The sequence below is a fragment of the Sinocyclocheilus rhinocerous genome, unplaced genomic scaffold (assembly GCF_001515625.1).
Source record: "Sinocyclocheilus rhinocerous isolate Xijiao unplaced genomic scaffold, SAMN03320098_v1.1 scaffold318, whole genome shotgun sequence".
In the NCBI taxonomy this organism is placed as follows: domain Eukaryota; kingdom Metazoa; phylum Chordata; class Actinopteri; order Cypriniformes; family Cyprinidae; genus Sinocyclocheilus; species Sinocyclocheilus rhinocerous.
Genome location: NW_015634014.1, coordinates 83802 through 89193, shown reverse-complemented (window position 1 = coordinate 89193; position 5392 = coordinate 83802). Strand labels below are relative to the sequence as shown.

At 34.9% G+C, this 5392-nt stretch overlaps 1 protein-coding gene across 1 annotated transcript in view; it reads left to right on the top strand.

Annotated features, from left to right (window-relative positions):
* LOC107745027 (pre-B-cell leukemia transcription factor 1-like) overlaps positions 1-5392 on the top strand; it is an 83594-nt gene that overhangs the window by 6989 nt on the left and 71213 nt on the right. The gene's annotated exons all lie outside the window — the stretch shown is intronic.

Here is a 5392-nt window from a genome sequence, read left to right as displayed (position 1 = left end):
TATATATATATATATATAAATTTTTTTTTATTCATGTTTATAAAGCAATGCATTCATTTCTTAAGAGCTAATAGCTAAATAGTATTATTTAATGTTAGATTAGATTTAATATTATTTAATGTTGTATTATTAGCTAATATGTTTTTAGAAAATTAATATTTTCTACATAATTTTTTCTACATTTAAAAAAAAATTATAATCTGTAAAAATGCTTTTTAAAAACAACTAAAAAAGAAATTGAAGAGCTCATTTAGTTATTGGTTTTAACACTGTATGATTTTTTTCTACATTATTTTTTTCATAAAATTTCATATTTTTCATAAAATTTCTATTATGAGCTTTTCTTTTTTTTTGAAGTGGCAAATGAGTAGCTCATTTAGTTATTAGTTTTGACACTATGTTTTTTTCTACAATGTTGTAGTTTTCAAATTTCTATAATAAACAAGCTCTTTTTTATTTTGTCTTTGCAAAGCTTTTTACTGGCTTTGTAAAAACTGAAATATCAAAATGAAGAGCTCATTTAGTTATTGGTTTTAACACTGTGATGTTTTTTTTTTTTATTGCGACCATCTGTAAGCATATGATGATGATTATAAATCTCAATCTTCTAAACGTCTGTCAAACCTCACAAATCTTGACTTGCAGTGTTTTCTCTCTGTCCAAACCTCAACAAAAGGCTAGTTTTCTTGTGGCATGTGTTTAAACGGTGTAAGGTTTAGCGCCTGAGGGTTCGGGTGATGTAATGTTATTTTTTGATGGGTGAGAATGAGGTGAGCAGAGGTCAGGGCGGGAATATTTGACAGCGTTGAAACGAGCCAGAGATATGATTACTGCGAGCGCGTTCAGTTCTCTGGGTCCTGTGGGAAGCTCGACTCCTTACGGCTTCTCAGGCTGAACACACCAGTGCACACAGTATACACTTCTATAGCTCATTACAGACGGAATAAATCATCTACGGCAGCTCGTTTTCAAACCAGCACAGACGATTTAAGAGTGTGTGGCGTTAACAATGACATGTTTGATGTCCCAAAATGGATTCAAGAGGGCGTCTGTTAGGGTGATATTAAAAACACCCAATTTTGGTGGAATTCTGTGCATTAAGCTGCTTCATGAATAGAATTGTTTTCAAGTATCTTAAAATATGTAAATACTTGGCTATACTCAGTATAGCATACTACGGTATTATCTGTATTATTGCTGCACTGTGCACAGCATGAACATTTTCTGCTTGTATTGAATATTACATGCTACAGTCGCCAAATTGCAACGTGCAACACTGCATCCAAAAATGCTATGCTTTTTTTAAAATTGCTTTTATTATTAAATCATCCATGATTATAATATTTTTGTTATGCATAATTTAATCAGACTGCCAAAAGTTTAAATTGAATTAATTAAAAATGCTAAATAATCCTGTTTTATTTCCAATATGATGACTAGACACCATTTACATGAGTTTGACTGAGAAGAATGCAGATCACTACTGCTTTAAAATGTTTTTAATGAATTAATGGCCACTCTTTCACTTACTATATATATATATATATATATATATATATATATACATACAGTACAGTATACTTTGTATATATACTTTGTATATATATATATATATATAAACCTATACATTATTTTTACATTTTTGTTCTCACAGTTATTTTTTTATTTTGTTTCTTCCATAAAATAAAAAATACTAAAAACTTTGTATCACACAATTCTGACTTTTCTTTTCAGAATAGTGAGTTTATATCTTGGAATTCTGACTTTTTTTCTCTGAATTATGAGTTCACATCTTGCAATTATTTTTTTTATTTATTTCTTGTTTCTGCCACTAAATAAAAAATAATGCAATTGCAGCTTTTTATCTCACAATTCGGATTTTTTCCTCACATTTTCAAGTTTATATCTCATAATTAGGAATTTTAGTCTGAGAATTACAAGGTATAAACTCTGAATTGTAAGATATAAACTTGCGATTGCGAGGGGGAAAAAAGACCAAGATAAAAAGTTGCATTGAACTTTTTAATTATTTTGAGTTTGATTGCATGCACGTTTTGCAGTTGTTTTCTGCTTCCTCTTACAAGTTTATTTTGCATGCACAATGTTTAGCTGCAGTATATTATTGGCATTTAGCATTGCTTTTCCAGATCTGACCCGTAGGCCTCGACTCCACATTCACTCCTGTTGACAAGTGTGTAGCATTCAGCGGATTGGTGCTTCCCTCAGGTGTCCGATCAGGTGAAAACAAACAAAGCAGTTCATATTCTCCAGCACAGCTGCCTGAAATCATTTGCTTCGCGTGCCGTCGATGCTCTCTGCGCAGGGCCGTCACTGACACACGGCTCAGTGCGAATACGCGCTGCTTTGTCTTTCATTCTCTGTCTGTTTTTTTAAACATGCTGATGCAGCATCTCCGCCGAGCGCCAACAAGCAGGATATGAGAATCACATCTGTTGGACCGGCTCATCATCCTTCAAGCGGAAACGCTAAAGCCTAATCCAGCTCATAATAGAGGCGCGCGCATGCTGACTGGCAGCGCACGGCCGGCGTGGCGTTTTTTGGAACGGCTCCGGCAGGCTTTTGCAGAAATGAGATTAGGAGAGCACGCAGCAGCAGTTACGGAGAGATCTGTCATCGTTTTCTCTGAGTATACACTGGAGCACAATCACATTACCTTATGAATTATGCAAATTGTCAGTGGCCTAATTGAGATGTGTTAATCATATCAAGAAGCTTAATAGCTGGAATTTAACTGTGATGCTATTTGGTAATTAAGCACGACAGCGAGTTTGGGGTGCTGTTGATTGAGCTGCTTGTGGAAGATGATGTTGGAGTGTTTATACATCTGTCTGTCTGTCTATACAGGCATTAGAGAAATTATACCTTGATTTTTTATTTTTTTTGCCTTAACAATATTCAAAATGTAATTAACTGAAATGGAGAGAACTGATTCATGGAAATCAATCAGACTTATCCACTCTGATGCTGTTTCACTACTGACGTTAAAATGAGACACTATTAAAACATCTTTTAACATTCTCATACAGTAGGTATAAGTTGCAAAATTTGTCTAATGATGATGTCTTTAGGAAATAATGCGTGATAAATAAGTTAAAAATTGCCTTGCAAGTGTTTGCGTAATAGCATCACATGCAAATTCCTTGATATCTGCATATCTGCATCTTTAAAATAGCTGAAAGCATTGTTTGAAGAATTATAAAGGAAACCAAAATCATTAAAACGTAAAATTCCTTTCTATATTCATTCATTAAAAATAACATAAAAAAAATCCACTTAAAAAAAAAAAAATTGTTTATTAAAAAAAGAACTGATCAAAATTCAAATTTTTGATTTCAATTGATTAAAAGAGACCGTGAAGATTTATAATGTTACAAAATATTTCAATTTCAAATAAACGCGGTTCTGTTGAACTTTCTATTCTTTAAAGAATCCTGAAAAATAAAATGTATCACAAAAAAATATATATATTTAGCAGCACAACTGTTTTCAACCTTGATAATAATCAGAAATGTTTCTTGAGCAGCAAATCAGCATATTAGAATGATTTCTGAAGATCATGTGACACTGAAGACTGGAGTGATGATGCTGAAAATCACAGGAATAATGACATTTGAAATATATTCACATAGTAAACAGTTATTGTAAAATGCAATAATATTTCACATTATTATTGTATTTTTGATTAAATAAATGCAGCCTTGGTGAGTAGAAGAGACTTCTTTCATCTTAAAAACCCTCTAAATAGCAAATTACTGTCAATTTGATTGATTAGCGGTTATAGGCCTGATTCCTAATATTTGATATATTGGCCAGCCCTAGTGATTTTGTGACTTACAGAGACAAAACCACTATAAAATGGCAGGGTAATAAAACCTCAGACTGAATGCGCCTCATAAACTGCCTCAGAATCTGTTCTTTTGTCAATAGATTCTATCTTGTGCTCAAACGGGCTCTGCTCACAGAGATATGAATGAGCGGCGCATTAGACGAGATGGCGCTCAGTGCATTAGACAGAGACGCTGTGGCGATTTTATCTGGCCGTTTGCTTTGTGTCGCTCGTCGTAAAGCTGGTAGGTGGAGACACGCTCCGTTACTGCCAGCTTTCTTGATACGTTACGACTTTAATCAAATCTGAAAATTTGTAATGCGCATTAAAGTGAACGTGAAGTGCTTCTCGTGAGCACCGTTGCCGTACGAACCCCGGAGGAGTCGTCTGTCTTTAATGCGCGGTTGGGAATCTGGTTTCCTCCCCCCTCGCCGTCACCGGCTCACAGAGAGACGGAGACTAGAGGCCTCTCTCCACGTACTGGAAATGACACAAATTAATATACACTACTTAAACTAGAGCAAGATTAATGGCTGCCTTTCGCTGCAGTTTAGTCCCACTGTCAGTTGCCGGGTGTTCCTTGGACAAAATCAACACTAATCAACATTTATCCCACTTTTGCCCTGGGCTCTCAGGATGCAGGGATCCGAACCCCCCTCGCCACGCTTTTCACCTCTCATCCAGCGCGTTCATACATCACCCGCTCTCTACATCCGCACCTCTCTCCAGCACGTGGCATTAGAGACGTGATAGATTTATGTTTTTATTTGCATCTGATAGTTAACTAGGTGAAACGCTGCATCTAACACATCAGTCTCTTGAAAGCATGTGTGCATGTGCTTTTGTGATATCATATATGCTTGGGGTCTCTTGTGCTCACCAAGGCTGCATTTATTTAATCAAACATACAGTAAAATTCTGAAATGTTATTACAGTTTAAAATAGCTGTTTTCTATGTGAATATATTGTCAAATGTAATTTATTCCTGTTATGCAAAGCTGTATTTTCAGCATCATTCCTCCAGTCTTCAGTGTCACATGATCTTCAGAAATCATTCTAATATACTGATTTGCTGCTCAAGAAACATTTCTGATTATTATCAATAGGGATGTACCGAAATGAAAATTCTTGGCCGAAGCTGAAGCCGAACAAAATGAAAGGCCGAATACCGAACACGGTTTTTCGCATTTGACCCCCCATGTAGACCTATTTTGCCATTTTTTTTCACCACCTTGCTGAGCAGAAGAGACTTCTTTTAAAACATTAGAATATATTGCAGATCCCAATTTGAACACCGTGTGAATGTTATAATAAATGCATTAATAGAGCTGTTGCTTAAAATTATTATTTTCTTACTTTTTTATTTTATTTTACAGAACAACAGTAAAATTAAAATAAAAGTTGTTGCTTTTTCTCGGCTTTTATTTTGGCAGAAACCCGCAGGAAGATCTCTGTCAGTGTTTCTTTTTGTTGACAACAGCATGCAGATTTATAAATGATTCTCATTACGAATTTGGGAAGATGTTTGTCGCACGTATCACACTG